Raw genomic sequence first — 18,650 nt, 5'->3', positions numbered from 1 at the left:
AGAATTAAAGAATTACACTCACTGTACGTAAGACAGCTTCCTTTGAGGAAGCTAAACACAAAGGCCAAGTTTTCCAGACAGCCTCTGCCTCCCACCAGGGCTGGATTCTTCCAAAGAGCTCGGTTCTTTCTAGAGGAGCTACAAAAAGGCCCAACTGTTAAAGCATGGCCTGCGACTCCTCAATTCTCATGGGGAGCAGTTGAAGCTGACAGCTATTAAGCATTTTTCAGACAGCAGGCTGTGTCACAGAGTGCCTACTTTGGTAATCTAACCCAGAGAGTCCCATTGGGAAAAAAAAAAAAAAAGCCTGCACGGGATTGTATGGGAGCCTTAGGTGGGACAAAAACTGGGAAATCCACATTCCAGAGCATGGAGCATGTCTCTGGCAAGTCAGATTTAAAATATGTGACTGATGCTGCTCAGACATACTAGCTGAAGTCCAGGGAGATGGATGAAAGGGTAAAGATGCAGGATAAATTCATCAGATGTCTCCATAAATCACTTCTATAGTTAACATTTGTTCTCTGCTTTTCATTACTTACATTTCTAAAGCCACTGGGTGCCTTGCTGCAGTGGATCTAATAAAAAGGGAGATAAATTTTAACATCCCTTTTTGAAACATGTTAAAATGATCTCGCTTTCTTTTGAATGGTAATGGCAACCATTACAAGAAATACGATGTCTCAAAACAATTCACTGGGGCTGGAAGAGAAAGCAGAGTCTCACTGTAGCCTGGAAATTCACAGCCCTGGTCACCACCCCAACTGGTTTAAAAGATTTTATTTCTGACCCTAACGTTTTGGGCAGCTTTGTCACTGAAACCTGCCCTTGCTTTGCACAGACTCTCTGACTCAAGGGCAAAATTCCATACTTGAGAAGAAAAGGAATTATTTTTGGAGACTGGCAGTTTGGAAAAGAATCTGAGCTGCCTGACAGCTGTTCAGAGATATGGGATGCCAGAAGGATCCCAGTGGAGCATACAGGATTACACCCATGCACACACAGAGAAAATCATTAAAGTTTCTGTCTCTGAAGTTTCACACTTAATGAAAGAAAGCGAGGGAGATATCTGGAGAATTCTTGGGTTATACTGACAGCTAATGATCCTCCTTTTGCCAAGAGGACACCCTGGGAAACTCACTGGCAGTGATGGAGGGGCCCACAAAAATACCAGTGTATCCAGGCAGTGTGGAGAGGGAGAGTAAGGAGTGATGCCCCTCCAGTTCTCCCTGCTCCATCCCCGGGGGTGTCAGGAATAAAGAAGAGAGCCTGCTGTTGGATGGCTGGAGTTGTTCTACAACAGAAGCAAGGACCTTTATAACCGAGTTTAATCCCTCACAGGTTAAACAAAACAAATGACTGCACGAGTGAGCAATTAAAAGAGAATTCCACAGCCAGCCCTGGAAGAGCCTCGTCATTGATTAATTAGGTTCAAAGGGCCAAGACTAACCTCACAGTCCCCTGAGAAAGAGACAACTTAGCCCCTTCCAAAACAGGGAAGAAAAAAAAAAAAAGGAAATAAAATATCAGCATCAGCATTCCTATTTAACACTGGAGCATTAGTTAAACAGCTGCTGAAGCAGTGAAACAATTACTTGGGACTGATCCACATTCAGCTGTGTTTTTTATTACATTCAGGAGAAACTTAATTAAGCTTCTGTTACTTAATAGAAGCACTGTTTCTGCCATGCAAAGCCCTCAAATTTGTCGGTAGGGTTTCCCAAGAGAGCATAGCTCCCACTATCACATTCCTCCTGCCTGCATTTGAAGGCTAAGATGATGGAGGATGTTTTCATGCATTAATGCTCCTTGGGGGGCTCTAGCTCTCTCTGCCAGCTGTCACCAGGGTGGAGAGGACCACAGCCACTGATACGTGCCCTGTTATCTTAGGAGACCTATTGGACACCTGAGCAACATGGTTTATTCCCAACCACATCATGGGCTAGGTCATGAGTGCTTCAGCACTGCCAGGAGGAAGGCATCAACTATTCACTTTACTGCAACAAGCAAAAAAGCGACCTGTTCCTGGAGAAAAGCAAACAAACCCAAACATGCTGCTGGCCTTATAGTTGCCCACAGGAATGATCCACATCCTAGGAAATTCAGAGGCTGAACAGTCCTTTACAGGCACCACATACCATTAACAGGGTCTGAGCTGGGTAGCAGGAGTGCACAATCAAGGGTACTCCTGTACTAGAACATGTGAAGTTTCACCAGCTCATGCTATCAGAAAGACTCCCCTAAACCATCTACCCAAGGATTGCCTGGAATATTAAGGTTTTAAAAGATTGGAAAAGATTTCCTGAAAGGGCCATGCCGTACATGTGACCTACACTCACTGACTGTAACTCTGCCCAACTTCTCTACAGGATTATCAGCCACATGCTATATCCTAACCACCCTCTCCCTTAAAGTGCTTGTCTTGCCCTCCTCCTGCCCTCATAAAAACAGCTCCTCTGCTCTGACTTACCAAAAGATCCAGTTTTGAGGAGAAAAATCTGTCCTCAGCTTTGTAAAAGTAATGAAAGCAAGCACTTAAACTGCAAAGTGCCAGACAAAAAACACTAACCAGCTACTCAGACTCTCTGGACTTTCACTGAACTGACTGTGGATGCTCAGACAAACTTTGGTGAAGTAATGGGAAAATTTCTCCCTGGGGAGGGAGAAAACCCAAAAAGCATCACTTGCTGAGCGGAGCCCATGGCTCGAACAGCTTTTCACCACTGGCACCATGACCAGAAAACTTCTGAACACACCGACTCACGCCGTTTCCCAGCCAAGGGTAACTTGCCAATTGGCTTTTGGCCCTATTGAACTCTTTGCTGGGTGCTTGTGACCCTGAAGTTACTCCTGGATGTTCTGACACATCCAATTCCACATGTGCCCTATTGACATTTATATTCATAAAGCTCCCTTTTCTTTCCAGGAGACAAAGGCATGGGTACAGAGGTGACAGGCACTCACCAAGAAGCAACTCCCCCAGTCATGCAACACTGTGGCCCCTGCATCAGCTCAGCATCTCACAGCAAGTAGCTGTTAATAATGCCATGACACCTCCCAGAGTTTAAAATCACATGAAGCTCTGAAGTCTGCACACCGTCAGGACCATTAGTGCCAAGCACGCTGGTCTGATGATGCTTGCAGCTACTTTGTCTCTGCTCTCTGAAGTAATTTACTGCCACAGATTCCATTCTGTGGATCTGAAAAAACTGGATTTAATTCCATGGATGGCTGTAAAGACTTAGTTTCCAGCCTGTAGCAAAGCACCCTTATGTTGGTGAAGTCCAAACCTTTTCTCCTTGCAAGGGGCTCTGCTTTTTCTGAATGGTGACTTAAAATCCTGCAGTACTTAGGTAGTCCATATTGCAGTTTGGTTGTAATAAGGGGCAAGTGGGGAACAGATCTCAGGTGCTGAAGAATACGCAGTCAGGGGTGAGGACATCTCAACTCACCTTTGGGGTCAATAGAACTCTCTATATTCACTACTGCTAACCCTGATTGCAGTGAAATAATAGGTGAGTGACCACATTTTATTCTCTTTGTTAGTGTAAACAAGAATTGCTTGTTAAGACACAGGTGGCATCCAAATTCTCCCTTCTTTTTCTCAGTGCATACATCAAAAGTTAATTCTCTTCCAAATGTTGAGAATATGAGGCTTTCCCTCATCTGGGCTTTTGGCAGACTTCATCTTACTCCGGGCTTTTTGAAATGTCATATATAAATAACCAATGCCCCTCATGGTACTAAATTAGCCAGTACAGACATATGGACAGGGTTGAGAAAGTTCACTGTGAACAGACTGACAGACAAACCCTAAAATATTGACCAACCAGGAAATTTTCTCTGTCCCAACCAGTCTCATCCTATGTGTCACTCCCTGCAACCATGCAGCCTGGGAAAAAAGACTCTTTAGTTTTCCACCTAATGGCTATTCACCTGCTGCGGCCAGGGGCTGTGGCTTGATCCTGCAGCCTCTGCCTTGACAAATGCTCTAACAACTCTCTCAAAACACCAGCAAGCCTCACCTCACTCACTCTGACACAACTGAGCAAATAAATAATGCTATTTATGCACAGCACACCATTTGTCAACCCATTTGTCATTTCTGATCTTTCATTGCTCATGCAGTAAAACTATGTGGGATTTTATTCAAACCTGCCTTGCAGGTGTGATGAATGCTTTATTTATACAGCAGCATTTCATCTTGTGCAACTGTAACTATGCATACACAAGCCTCGAAGTCCCTGTGTGGTGTAAGTAGAAGGTGTAAAGACAGATGACAACTAGAGGCAGCACCATAATTAAAGCCACAGGGGGAATCATGGATGGCTCAGCTAAAACTGGGACAAGCTTGCCAGGGAAAACACACCACTTCAGATGAAGCATTCACTCTCCATCATCAAGCAAGGGGGAAAACATGGATCAGTTCCCAAAGACCCTCTTAAAGGTCAGCGTGACAATGTCTATCCATGCCCAGCTTATCAGAGCACCCATGACATCAGCAACTGCTTTGCCTAGGGAGCACATTATTTCCAAGCAAATCATCTCCCATTGATTCCGCCTGCCAGAATTCTGGTCCAGGACCAAAAAACCTGGAAAAAGACACTCCTACAAATAACCACTTATCAGCCATTAATAAATTCCCTTGGGTGGTGTCTGCCAGTGGCCAAAAGCCCCGACAGGAAGTGGCAAAGGAGCCCCTACTAAGATTTCTGTTGTGAGGCACAGCAACCTTATGTGGGACATTGCTGCTCTTCCGCACCACTGGAAGCATGACACTGACCTCCCTGCAAAGTCTTTTAAGAGCCACAGAAGAAAAACATATATATATGTATATATGTATATATACACACACATACTACTTTTATAACTATTTAGTGACCTGGGAAATCTGCTGCCCGAACCTGCTGAGATCTACAGGGTCTCTTCTGGAAGTAAAGCTGTAAAGCTCTGTTACAATGAAGGACACCATAACATCTGCCTGGTTTCTGCTTTGCATCACAGACACCACAGTAAGGCTTGAGTGGCGCTCACTCATGCCATGGAGCACACCAAATGTGTCCCTGGCCCTTCATAACTATTTGACGCAAATAGGGCTGCAGTAAAAAGAGTAAAGGATCAGCCCTGAACTGATCCCTTTGTTTTCTGGGAGGAACTTCCTTGGCGTTTTTTACTGTGTGAGCAGAATCTAATCAACTCCAGAATGATCTTCCTGGCAGCTCCTGGCCGCTTCAGATAAATGTGCAACACCTATTATCAATTCTTGTATTTTTGTGGGTGTGGGGTAAAGTAAAGGTGAGAGAAATAGCTATGGACCAATTTCAGGTATCTTGATATCAAACCACTCCTTCCTCCACTTTCTTTTTAGATTTCAAGGGGCAGGTGGGATTCATAAAAAACTGTGTAAATAGGCATCAGACTCATGTTTATTGCCTAAGCAATAGAAGATTAGAATTGACAAATGGAGAGGTTTTTGGAGACACAGATGCTACAATAATTTTAATATAATTTGGATTTCCAAATCAGTAATTACTCTATCACATATTTATAATTTTGTAGACACTACTAGAAATGCTGATGTCTTTTTCTATGCATAGTAATGAGCAACAACAAGAGCTGTTAATATAAAGCCTGTAATGTTTGTATTCATATGTAAATAGGTTATGTAAACGTTTTAGACATTTCTCACTAAAACACTGAGTTCTAATCTAAGTGGCTCCATTCCTAAACTAGAAAATCGCACTCTGCATAGAAGTTGTTTACTAGTCTGTCAGCAAAGCCGCCAAAGCAGTGAGCTGCATTTATAGAGGGATTTTCATCTCCCCATTAGACACAACATCAGAGTAATTGACAAGGTATAAATGCCCAGACAGATATGCAAGTTGTTATTCAGAAATTTGATTGCATGTGATGTCATACATATTCAGCACACACGCACCTTCAGTGTTACACATGTACAAGCACTGTTTCTGAGCACTGAGGAATGCAGTAGTGTTTAATTAAACTAATTTAGTTAAGCTGATACAAGCCCTGGTTAAGAGCGACAATCAGTTTAGTTTCTACCTGCTCCTAATTGACTAACATGTGTCTCCAACAAAGAGTAAATTACACAAATTTAAACCCACAACTTTAGTTAATTCCAAGTGATGCTAGAGACAGAAAAGAAAAAGAAAAAAAAAAAAAAAAAAGGAAGTGGACTAGAACACTCCAGGTCAATCATAGGATGGTTTTCACCATAGGATGTCACCATTTTTCTCCCCTCTCCTTCCCCACAAGCTGCAGTCTGCATTTGTCCCAGCTGGTGCATGGGAAGCTTGGAGGAGTGGCCCTTGGGGCTTACACAGCCCATTTGTAACTCAGCTGGAGCATGCATACACAACCACAGCACTGTCCTTTAGAGGACCTGCTGTGCCTAGCAAAGTAAACGCCTGGGCCCCTTTCCTCTTTGAACACCATACTACTAACTTGCGTTAACTTCAGTGATACTTGCTCTCAAGAGATACTTGCAATCTCTCTGTAATGCAGAGAGGATTGCATCTTGAGCCTTTTTCCTTGGTGTGTCTAACAAACCATATCCAGCCTCATCCTTTTCTCTTCTTGATTGTATATATTTGCCAAGATGATTTAGTGTCAGTAAAGGCTTTGGAAAGACAGTTCAGAGACTCCCAAGGCTCCAGTACAGTACATGAGTAACTCCTATTTGTAGAAGAGACGGTAGATGTATTCTCTTCATCAGCAAAAATAAAATGGAAATGACAATAAGGATACAAACATCCTGCTGTTGCTGCAGCAATTCTCAGCATGTTCTACCATCTAGGGATAATATTTTCAAGATCAGTTTAGTCCTTTGCTTTTGATGAGGCTGTCAAACACTGCCAGGGGCAGCTACTGGTGTTTTGACCTTGCTCTCTTCTGCCTTCCCTGCTCCTCCTTCATCCCCACTTTCCCTTTGTTCCACTTTGAAGTATTTGTACACCACTCCTGGAATGGTATTAACAATGAACTAGCCAAAGTATATTTACACGTCATGCAATCACAGCTTTGCTCATCCTGCCCTCTTAACTACTGCCTTCAAGCAAGGCAAAGTAACATCAGTCATGCCACGAAACAACAGGGAGAGAAAAGCTTGACATCCATATCCAAGCACTTGAATTATTGTCATTTCCCTGGTGAGCCACAGTGATGTGGAATGACCTGTGACAAACAAGGCAGTTTCCAGTGGAAACTGGGGGCAGGGGAAGGCAGATAGCTCTACAGGAAAAGCATAATAATTTCTGCAGGCCACAAGTGTAGACCCTATTACGCCCCTGCCAAGAACAGCTACTCACATGAGTAAAATTAAGAGCACTACAGACTAGGTGAGTAAATCCATGCCCACTTTGTTTCCAAGGACAGAATTTCATCCTGGTAAGGTTCTGTTTGTACAGTGGAATAGCAATATCGATTGCAGCATTTATTGCAGTCCCCCAGTGCAGGAACACTGAAGTGAATCAAACCCACTGTGGTTTTGCCCCTGTGATCACCTTTGTGCTAAGGGGTATTGGGATGCCCAGTGCTAAGAAACTGGATCATAGGCTGCTTTAGATTTTTATTCCCATTCCTCTTGGATGTGATAAACGGTCAGCACTTTCTAGTGATGATGTAACTGCTAAAGCATGGTTGCACCTAACAAAAACATGGGAGCAAAAGTTATTTTGCCTGCTCACCTGGAACTTGTTGCATCAAGTGAAATTTGCAGACAAACAGAGAAAAATTAAAGTTCTTTCTTCCTGTGGGGGAACCTTCATCTATAAATTTTAAGAGGAGAAAGTAAAAAATGGGCCACATGGCACATTTGCTCAGCAGCACTGGTGATCTGACATCACTGTGTCACTTAAATATAGCTGTACACTGATCAAATCTGATCAGACTTCTCATTACATAACCTCTTTCAACAAGGACAATTATTTTTACAAATCAATCCAGTGATCCCACTGGGGGACCAAACTTCCCTCTTGGTTTTAAAACATCACCCCTGACCTGATGAGTTCACTGTCTAGCATACAGACTCGGTAAAAGCCTTGACGCTCAAAATGATGCTCTGAAATCAGGGAAGCATCCAGGACCTTTGTGCCATCTGAGAGTGAGAATTTTTTCTGAAGGAGTCAGCCTCTGTTCAAGGTCTGCACAGGGAACTAAGCCAGCAAATCACTTTAACTGTCTCTATTAGAAGTATCACAAATGATGATGGTTTAGTATTTGTGTTTAATAAAAACAATTCTTGCTTCATCAAAATCTCTTTTTTGCATAGCCATAATCAAACTAAACCTATGCAACAACCTCATGAAGTAAATGAGGCTGGTAAGAGAGGGCTTGTTGCTGGCAGAGCTTTCTTCATCCTCTATGTAAAGCCAGTTACCCAGGCAAAATAAATTATTTACTGACAGGTCTGTGCTGAAATTAGGAGTCCTAGTGGTATGGCACAACTTCTTCCTGTGCTGTTAACCAACTGCACTGGCAAAATATCTAGCGCAGAGCAGCCTGCAGATCTGTGTCCACTGGTGTTTTCTAAGGATTCTGCCTCATGTCAGGAAAATCCTATTCAGACTTAGATTCCTGCGGTGCCAATACATCCTTAAACATCTGTTCCTAAGACTATCCCTCCGCATTACTTCACAGCATAATTACAAAGGCACAAAGCTGGAGTATCCCTCGCCACCCACTCCAAATCCTCTCTCACACTGCCTGCTTCTTCCCATATTTCACTCCATTTCAGGCAAATCCTGATTACAGCAACACAAAGGGAATTGGACAACTTTGTTCAGACTCAGCCTAAACAGACTGAGCATTTCTATTCATCAAGGCCTCTGCTTGACTTTTTAATTTTTTCTTTTTTGATGTTAAACAAGGAACTAGGAAATTTGTAACTATTTCACCAATTAAAAAAAAATAAATTACAGTGCACAAGATACTAAGAAACTCCATTCTCTCCCTTTTACAGATATTGGTGCTTTTCCTTCTTGCATAAGTGTTTCTCCTCCGATATATGTTTAGGTCCCTACTGAGTGATCCAAAATCCACCTGGCTGTGGGTGGAAAACATGAACAAAAACTGAACAAGGAAAAGGTTCCTAATTTCATACCATAATTCAGATGGCTGCAAGGAACATTTGACTTGTCAACTCATCTGTTTAATCAAAGAACTTTAATCAAACTGCAGTTCCAGAAACCACAGGTTAATGTGGACAAACAATAAGAATAATTAAAACACTCAATCTGTAGATTGTGTGTCATCAGCTCCTATGTACACTGGAGGTTTGAGATACTTTTATCTTGCATATTTAGTGAGCTGGATCCTTAGCAAGACTCAGTAAATAAAGTTCCCATGGAACTATTGCTGATCCCTGATGAATACAGAACTATTACCTCCAAAGGCTGAACTGTTCCAGTCTCCATGTTTCTTCAGACACACATGCATCCACAGGAACAACCACTGTATTGTTTCTTATCAATGCAGTTAAATACAAAGAGTTGTCACAGCCAAATATCTTTGAGGCACTGTTTTCCCTTGGAAAATGATGAACTGTCGAATCAAAACGCTGTGTGGGAATATGTTGATTCACTTAGCCATTCAGGAAAAAAACTTTCCAGTTTAAAATGTGTTTTATGTGCTCTTATTAAAATTAATTACATAGCTTTGAAAAGCAAAATATTCTGATTCAACAAACATTTCAGCAGAAAGTCAGTCTTCTGGACAATTTAGAAATATTTGGTCTTGTGTTGATTCAGAATTGTTTTACACTGTCATTGCAATGGCAGAAATTCCTGTAGCGGTTGAGAGTGTTCTCAGTGAAAGCCAAGTAATCTAGCCCTCTTTCACCATCTTCCAGGCTATCTCAAATTGATGTGAGATCACTATATGGTTCCTCAGAATATGCGTCTGTATATTTTTGAGAGCTACTACACATCCACTGATCCTCACCAACTCATTGGCCAGCCAGAGCCCTTCCTTGGTCCTCAATTCTGGACACTTAAAGAATTTCAGAAGACAGGCTGAGTAGATTCGTGGGCATTAAAATGCAAAAACAAACACACACGAGACACTGAACTGCAGCCTAGGAGGAAGAAAGCCAGAGACAATCAGGCAGGCTGCTTTTGCAGGCTTATGAGAAAAGAAAAAGATTTCAGGTTTGTCCAACTGCATTGCAATGCCTTCTAAGATCAGCGGTTTACACACTGTTTCTGAGGCATACTCTGCTCCTGCTGGCTGCTTTTTGGCTGCTTTTTGAGGGAAACTCCATGATTAGGACACAGCACTTGAATTCCACAGGGCAGAGGGATTTGTCTGACAGCAGAGGGGGAAGGAAAAAAAAAAGTGAGCCAAAGGAGCTCCTTCCTACTCAGCAAAGAACTTGAACTCCTACATGCTTACCAGGATGAGGGAGGATAGAGAGGTTCAAGTTTCACGGCATTGTTTATGATGTAAGAGAGACCCCTTGTGAAGGAATCTGCAGGAAGACCTATGAGGAAGGGTAAAACAGAATTGCTCAACATGAAATCCTAGATGATGTTACTGCAAACAAAATGAAAAGTCTAAGTGTTGTTACCCAAGAAGCATTTCCCAAGATGTCAAACAAGGTTTGGAAAATGGAGAAGTGGCCACTGGAAAGGTGAGAAAATTATCAAGGCCATCTTTCCTAAAGTGTTAAAAGCAAAAATTGTACTGGCAGAAGATTAAAGTCTACATTTCCCAGTAACTCAGGAGATCCAGAGGGACTGAAAAATCAAATAAATGAGATGTCCCCTTAGGGATGTTGGAGGGCTGCAGCAGGCACAAGAAGACAAGGAAATCTTTATTAATTTGCCCAAGACTGCACTCATAATCAGTAGGACAGACATTTTAGGTTATGCCTCCAAACATCAAAATTATGAATTGGTGGTGAAACCAATGTGTAAGTATAGACAGACTGCAAACTTTTTAAGAATAAGGGTTACAACTGTTTGGTTACAAAGGTAGTAATTTTACATTTTTCTCTGAAGTTTATCCTTCAGTCATTCTTGTGAATTGGAAATGTGCTGCCAGGACCAATTTATTATCTAACACATTGCAACAGCTACTGCTGTTCATTAGGAGATGCTACAGCAGTGTTTACTCAAACATTCAATAAGAGCAATTTCACTTCCCACCTTAGATGGTTTATTCAGGTACACACTGATATTGATGCTAGCAGGCATCAAGTTAAAAATCACACATGAGAAACATAAGCTTCCACCTGTTTTACCCTTGTATTTTATCACTGAAGATCGGATAAATCAAAGCAGTGATTTTTTTTTCCTTTCTTCTGCTTTTAAGCATATTCTACTGTATGTTGTTTTTACTTAGGTCAGGAGATGGCTATATAATACATCAGACATTTGCTTTTGCAGACTTGGGAAGGAATTTAATCAGTACATGAATGAGGCTTAAAGAAACAGAAGGCTTCCTAATGCAAATGCAGCTGTGACTGATAAGAAGGACAATGGACAGAAATCCTTGACTTGATTAACTTAGTGACCTAGAAAGAGGGATGTGTCTCATTCCAGCAGGGCAGAACAGAGAAACACTCATTAACTGTTCCTTCTGGCTGAATGGATCCGCAGCACTCACTTCCGCACCCAAAGGAGCCATTCACAAGAAACTTGGACACACTAGGGAAGCCTTTCTTTTAGTTTCTGGCTGTACAAAGTCAAACAGAGGTACAGACTTCACATAAATAAATGTCTTTCTCTCTCCCCCTCACCCTCTCTCGCTCCCTGCTTTGGCTCTTCAGATGGTTCAGCTGGTCCTTAACCACATACAGTAAGAAAGATTATTTCAAAAGGACTTGAATCACTTTGATGTGTTGTTTTAATGGGATGACTTTTCAAAAGATATGCAAAAACTCTTAACTATTTCATATCTGTACATGCACTGTGTACATCTCCCTGGTAATTGTATGGGAAAGAGCAGAACTCAGCAAGGCTAATCTTAGTAAGACCTTTAATAATACCCCAGATATATCTTACACCTTTCAAAACCCTGTGAACAGCAGCTAATTAAATCTCTCAACACTGTTCTGGTACAGATGGGTTAAGAGTAGTTATCTCTGTTTTGCAGGTGGAAGGAGAGAAACAACATGACATGCTGTAGAATTTAGAAGCTACAGTCATTTCCTCCTCCAGATCATGGCTGTAAGTGCACACCCCAAAACCCCACAGAGCAGCCCAGTTTGCGTGAGAATAAGGGGTCACAGACTACCCTGGGGGAGTTTAGGCACTGAGAGAGAGAGAGGACACAAACCCAAAAGCTGCCTCCTGACCCCAAGGACTCCTGCCACAGAGCAACAATGCTGAACAGCACTGACATTTTTACACAGTAAAGAAATGGAGCACAAAGGTCTCGTAAAGAATCAATTAGATATTGCAAGAGAATGCAAAATAAAAGTGTGGGACACATAGAGAATATCAAATGGAGAGGAGAAAGGCAGGAGCATGTTCTCCTAAGGCTTGCTCATGTCCCCACTGCAGCTATCATTGGCCTGATTGGCATGCAGGAGGATGGGAATCCAGAAGTGTAACAGAGCTGGAAAGGAAGCCAGGTCTTCCTTATCTTGCCACGGTGGTCCCATTCCTCCAAATAACAGAGGTTTGGAAAATTAATTAACATGCTGAAAGAAAGTCTGACCACAAGAGCAGATTTCTAATTAGCTACTGATAGTGCTGGCAGCCTGCTTTAGAGTCAAGGCTGACTCCACTGGCCGCACACAGGGTATGGCCCAAGACTGAGTAAAAAGCAAACAAACCCGGACACCATTTACTCTAGTGATTCACGGATAAGAGGGCATAAAGAGCACATTAACACTGCCTGATGACATGGCGGACTTGCAGCATATCACCAAGGATCCAAATGGTGCTTCCCAATCAAAACATTTATGTCTTACTGCCTATATTAGCTACACATCTTTCCTTCACTCATCTCCAAACAACAATTTAAAAATAGCACACAGAGTCATGAGAGCTCACCTAAGCCTGAGCCCTGCTTGGATAATATCACTAAGCAGAGCTCACACTTGGCTAAGGATTGAAGGCAGATGTATTGGGGAAGGCAGTGGCAATGCCAGGACTCTTCAATGGATGGAGCTCTTCCACAATCCTGGACTGGCAGTATGAGAGTTAACTATTTCTGATGATCAAAAGGGCAACAGAGATCTTCAGGAGTGTCACTGCTGTGTCTGATCCCAGAGAGCTAGCTCGGATTTCCACAGCAACTTGAACCTCGCCACTCCCACCAGCACTACCAACCTCTCCCCTCATAATGGAAGTCTTCTCTTTTGGGGAGTCCAAATTCAGGAGGCTCCCCTGAGGCTTAAATATGTTTTTCCAACCATATCAGAATCAGAGCAAGATTAGTAAGAACTGAGGGTACAGCAGCAATTTAATGGAGGAAACAATAGGAGTCAAGCAACAAGAACTGCCAGGCACTGAGCAGCAGAGAAGCTGAAGGCCACTTAAGCAGAGCTCAGTGCAGTTTGCACGGCAGGAACATCTCAGCTGCCGGGCACAGCCGTGCACTGAGGGCAGAACAAGGTGTGTGAGGGATCGGGGGCCAGCTCGGCACAGCGCAAAGCACACAAAGAAAGCCGTAAGTCCTTCCGGCAGGGACAAAGGAATGGGCCAAAAGGGGGATCCTGGCTGCAGGGGAAAGTGGGAGGTGCCAGCTGCTCCTGCCAGACTCTGAAGGCACACGGTGATTGATGGGGGACAGGCGAGTTGCATAAATAAAGGAAAGGAACTGCGAGGAGAAGGAAGAACCAGTTAATTTAGCCACAAGCGACTAACACAGCCAAAATTGTGCTAGGGTCAGGAGCCAGACAAAAATTAGGAGCTTTGACTTGACAGGAAGATGCTTGGCAAAGGGAAAAGACAACCCAGTTTCTTCACAAAATGTCCATGGAAGTGGAGGCTGCTAGGAAGAACAAAAAGAGCATTTTTTTTTTAGGAAAAAAAATCCAATCCACCACAAGGTGTAAGGAGAAAGGAGGCAATGAAGGAAATCTGATCTTGAAAGGGAACAGGGAGTAGAGTGCCTGACATGAAGCTGGAAGGATGAGTTAGTTAGTGGCAAAAGAAAGAGCCAAGAGAGATTTATGAGTTTGGAACAAATAATTTAATTACAGATGGAACAAATAAAGCTTTCACCTAAAATCTACTTCTTAATGCATCTCCCAGATAGTTTGGTGTGTGCCCCGCTGATAAGGAGATAGTTTAAAACAACAGAAAAGCACAAATCTCTGAGTACCTAAAACCAGCAGTTTGTGGGTCTTATCCTGCTGTGAAGACTCTGTGATTACAGCCAGCCACATCCAAGCCACTGGCGTTTAGGAGGCAGGAGAGGCAGATCAGACCCTGGGAGGAGCAAAGCTCTAATTCCAGGGAAGCAGCTGGCAAGGGCAGATGGAGGCAAACACCCAAACAGAAATAGAACCTACAAGAAGTAGCCTCTACACAGTCACAATTACGGGCACAGGCCAGGCCTGATTAGAGGGAGGGGAAAAAAAACCAAACCAAAACAAAAAAAACACACCACCCCACCAAAAACCTACAAATATAGCCTGAAACTAAGGGTGGGGAGGGGGAAGCTTTAGTGCCAAGGAAAATTCAAATTGTGTTTAATTCCAAGCAAATGACTGCAAAATTGCAGGAACCTCTCTAATCCCATTACTGACACCTTATTTTTCAGCCACTTTATCTATTTTTTTTAATTTCTTTTTTTAGTAGGAAGAGAAAAAAGATTTTATTAATTGAATTAATAAAATCCCTTGTTGACTCCAGTCCATCCTGGGTGATAACAAATCCTTTCCAGATGGATTGTAATTTCCATTTATTCTTTTATTCCTTTGCTGACCAGCAACCCACAGAGCATGAGAACTCATTTCTATGCATCCCTGGCTTGGTGCTCTTGCACCAGGGGTGATTGTAACAGCCCTTTAAGTAGCTTTACTCCATTTTGAGTCCACATTCAAAATCAGCTTCCTTTAGTATTCACAAATAAACATGTCCCAGCCTCCAGTCCCATTTGTTAAAACCTCTCTTTCCAAAACTTATCCAAAGATGTGAAGAATCTGCTTACATTAAGTCTGATTCAAAAGCTGAAAGCTTAAATTTGGAGAGGCACTGTGTATTGTACTGTGTTGTATTTACCAACACAAATCATATTTTGGGGATACTCAGTGTAGCCATGAACATATGTCTGCATGGCTAAACCACTGACTGTGGCTGCTTTGTCACAGATTTTAGAAAACTGTATTAATATCATGATCAAAACTTGCAGGAAGTGAGTGAGAAGTGCCATCCTTATAATAATAATTAAAAAAAAAAAAAAGGACTGAACAATCAAGAGTAGAAAATTCCATTTTAGTGCAGATTATTAACTAACCTCTTTTTACATCACAGGATTCCCAACCTTCAACTGTGCCATTAACCAGGCTCCAAAATGATGACAGCAGCTCTCTTCCCTCTTTTCTCTCTCTCTTCCCCTTCCCCACACGAGGCAGCCACAATGAAGACCTCCATGGTCAAAGACTGAGTGAAGGCTCCTCCTAAGCCCAATGGATAAGAAAGGTGGAAAGAGCAATACAGACAGCAGCTTTTCTCAGCTGTTTTAAACAATATATCCTTTTATCACCACTAATGCTGTCCTGCATCAACTTGAAAGAACAAACTCTTTCTCTGTTCAATGATAGTTAAGGGATTAAACCAGAATTCCCTCACTGTAAGCAACAGCCACACACAATATGAATTCCTCAACCTAAAGTAAACCCAAAGAAAACATTTATTTAAAAAGAAAGGATGGATGGGAGGTGGAGACACTGAAAATCTCTGTCAAAAAGGAATGTTAAAGCCAGTCAGCTGTTGAAAACAAAGTAATAACAGTTTATTAATTTACAGGAGAGAACATGCATTTAAACTTTAGCCTATTTTTCCAGGAGCTGCAAAGGGTCTTGGGAGTCCTAATGGCATAGCCTAGAGAGATGACCCCACATTAGTGCAAGGGCTTGCTCAGGCTGCCCATTTTGGGCTCCCCAGCATCCACAAAGGGGAATATTCAGTAAAATGACAGTGAGGGGGGGTCTCAAAGCCTGATGCAAATAGCTAGGAGAGATGCATGAAGACTGTCTTAATCTTTCATTTTGCATAAGCTGGCACTTTATCAGTACCTTGCGCATCTCAGGGGGCTCAGAATGGAAAGGAACGTCCTGAACCACAAGCCCACATTAAGGCATACTTCATTAGATCTGGGCTTCCTCAAACAAAGAGAAAAAAAACTTCTATTCAGACAAGTCAGAAAAAAAGCCATAACTTTCCACTTGGCATAACTACTCCAAAACAGCTCCAGTTCCATTAATTTGCCAATGTTTAACTACGTGTGCACATAAAAGCAAGTAACAGCAGCACTAAAAGCAACAATGAACTGCTATGTTAAATTACTTTTGACTCCTCTCTTTAGTGGTCACCCAACCCTGCAGCAAGCCAATTAAAATATGTTTATCTTAAGGTTAATAAAGAATAGCCTTGATAAAATAAATCAGGTTTATATTCCCTAATTATTTTTTGCCTTTCCTCAGATGGCTTACCTGTGCTTATTAAAATACCATTCCTGAGTACCTACAGGTAGACAGCTAATGATTTTAACAGGAAAAATATTTCAACCACTATTGTTCAACTGTTGACCACATCTGTATCAAATCACATTCCTAATGATAAGAATTTAATTTTACTGAGCAATGTGCTCAGGGATATGCTAACACTAAGTTCCTAGTTTCAAGAATAACTTATCATATAGGCATATGTAAATAAATGCAGACATCTTTTTTCAAAAAAACACTTAAAAATACACACACCTAAAACCACATAGATAATACAGAAACAGACAGGTGAAACTGCACAGTACAGGCATAAAGGATCCAGTAATTTACACAAATGTTTACACAAATGTTTGGGTTTAAGCTGTAGGCAATGAGGCAACTCCCTTCGACAGAGTATCCAGCTGATTTTCTGAGCAGGAAACAAATGAGCAGACAGTCATGGACATGAAGCTGGAAGCTCCCTACACTCTCATTGAAATGCTGCTTCAAAGATGTCTTGGACAGAGATACCTTAGTATTCAAGGCAAGGAAATTGTCAGTGCTACACAGACTGACATTTGTCTTCTTTTTTATTCAACCACAAAAATAGCTTTCACTTTTGTTAAATTCTCTTTGGTTAAAAAGTAAAAACAAAATTCAATACACCATCCACTTAAAAAAAATTAAAAAAAGAAACAACAGCTATACTAAGTTAAATTAGAATCAAACACAATACTAGGACATTTCTGATGCTAGGCATCTGAAGAGAGTGCACCCCAACCAAAACCTAGCATAGATTTCTTAACTGTGGAACAATCTAAAAAAACTTTGACACACCCCTCATACTGTATGTTCTTTGCAAAGTAGCTCTCAATTCCCTCTCCTCTTTTGGCTGTCAAAATGAAGAACTGGGAAGCATTTACCCAAAGATTGGCAGAATCCGTCGAAGATTAATGGTGTAATTGACAGGAAATCTAGTGTGTTTAGACAGCAGTGACTGACATCAGCCTCTACAACACAGCATGCCATAATTCTTATGCCATTATAAAATACGTCCAAAAAAAAAAAAAAGAGTCCAAGTTCTGGCAGCTTATAATGGCAGCTTGCTTGGATATGACCAAAAGTAGCTTCATCCAAAAGATACAGAACATGGATCTTCTCTGTGACATATTAAAAATGAGTGTGTGGCTAGTAATATGTAAAAGACACTGAAACAGAGACTAGTAAGCAGTGGAGCTATACTGGAACAGTGGCATCACTGTCACAAAAGGAAGTGGAGAATATCATGTTCTTCAGATAGAAAAAATACCAAGAATAACTACGTACAAAGCTTTCCAACTCCAATGAGTGCCAGATCATTAGTATTCTTGACTCAGACTGATAGTGAAGAAAAAAAACCTGGAAGTTGTGAGCAGAGCAACAAGAAATAGAATGAGAACAAGCTCAAACCACAAGGTGAATTTCAATATGCAGTCCTCACCCAATGGGAGCTTAGTCAAGAAACACAAAATACAGCTGAAATATTTAATGAAGTATAGCTCTCCACAAAGGCATCTGAATATACTGACAATTGGAATCACTCAAAGTCTGGTTACCAACTTTCCTGACAAGCCCTCAATGTTCAGCAGCTCAAACTTACTAGATAAAGCAGTTTTCTAACAAATATGAATTAATATCATCATCAAATGGCTGGAAGGTCTCAAAATAAAGACTGTATTCACTAACACTAGTATGTGCAATATATCAAATGCAGTATCAAAAAATGCTTGCAATTTAACTGTCTAAAAAATTTTAGATTAATTTCCTTCAAGATTTATTCCTGTGATATATATATAGATCTAGCATGAATGTTCAACTTTTGCATGCAAACTATGTTGCATTTTTGCTGGTGTTTTGATTTATGATTTTTTCAAGATGTCTCTAGGCAGACAAAAGGTTTACAACTCCAAGCTGCCCAGAAGGCATCTGAGAATATCTATTGGGAGATAGGTTTTCAAAGATCAAAGAAAAGAAACTTCCTACCCCACAA

General features: G+C 41.6%; 1 protein-coding gene and 1 long non-coding RNA gene across 3 annotated transcripts in view; one reads left to right on the top strand and one right to left on the bottom strand.

The window, feature by feature from the left end:
• Positions 1-18,650, bottom strand: part of ADGRL3 (adhesion G protein-coupled receptor L3) — a 487,040-nt gene that overhangs the window by 208,857 nt on the left and 259,533 nt on the right. The window lies entirely within an intron of this gene.
• LOC128806046 (uncharacterized) lies at positions 10,544-15,649 on the top strand. Its single transcript, XR_008436694.1, has 3 exons — positions 10,544-10,648; positions 12,115-12,188; positions 15,450-15,649. It is a non-coding gene; the product is annotated as an uncharacterized LOC128806046 (long non-coding RNA).

Source organism: Vidua macroura, chromosome 4, assembly GCF_024509145.1.
Source record: "Vidua macroura isolate BioBank_ID:100142 chromosome 4, ASM2450914v1, whole genome shotgun sequence".
Taxonomy (NCBI): domain Eukaryota; kingdom Metazoa; phylum Chordata; class Aves; order Passeriformes; family Viduidae; genus Vidua; species Vidua macroura.
This window is presented reverse-complemented; position numbering and strand designations above follow the sequence as displayed.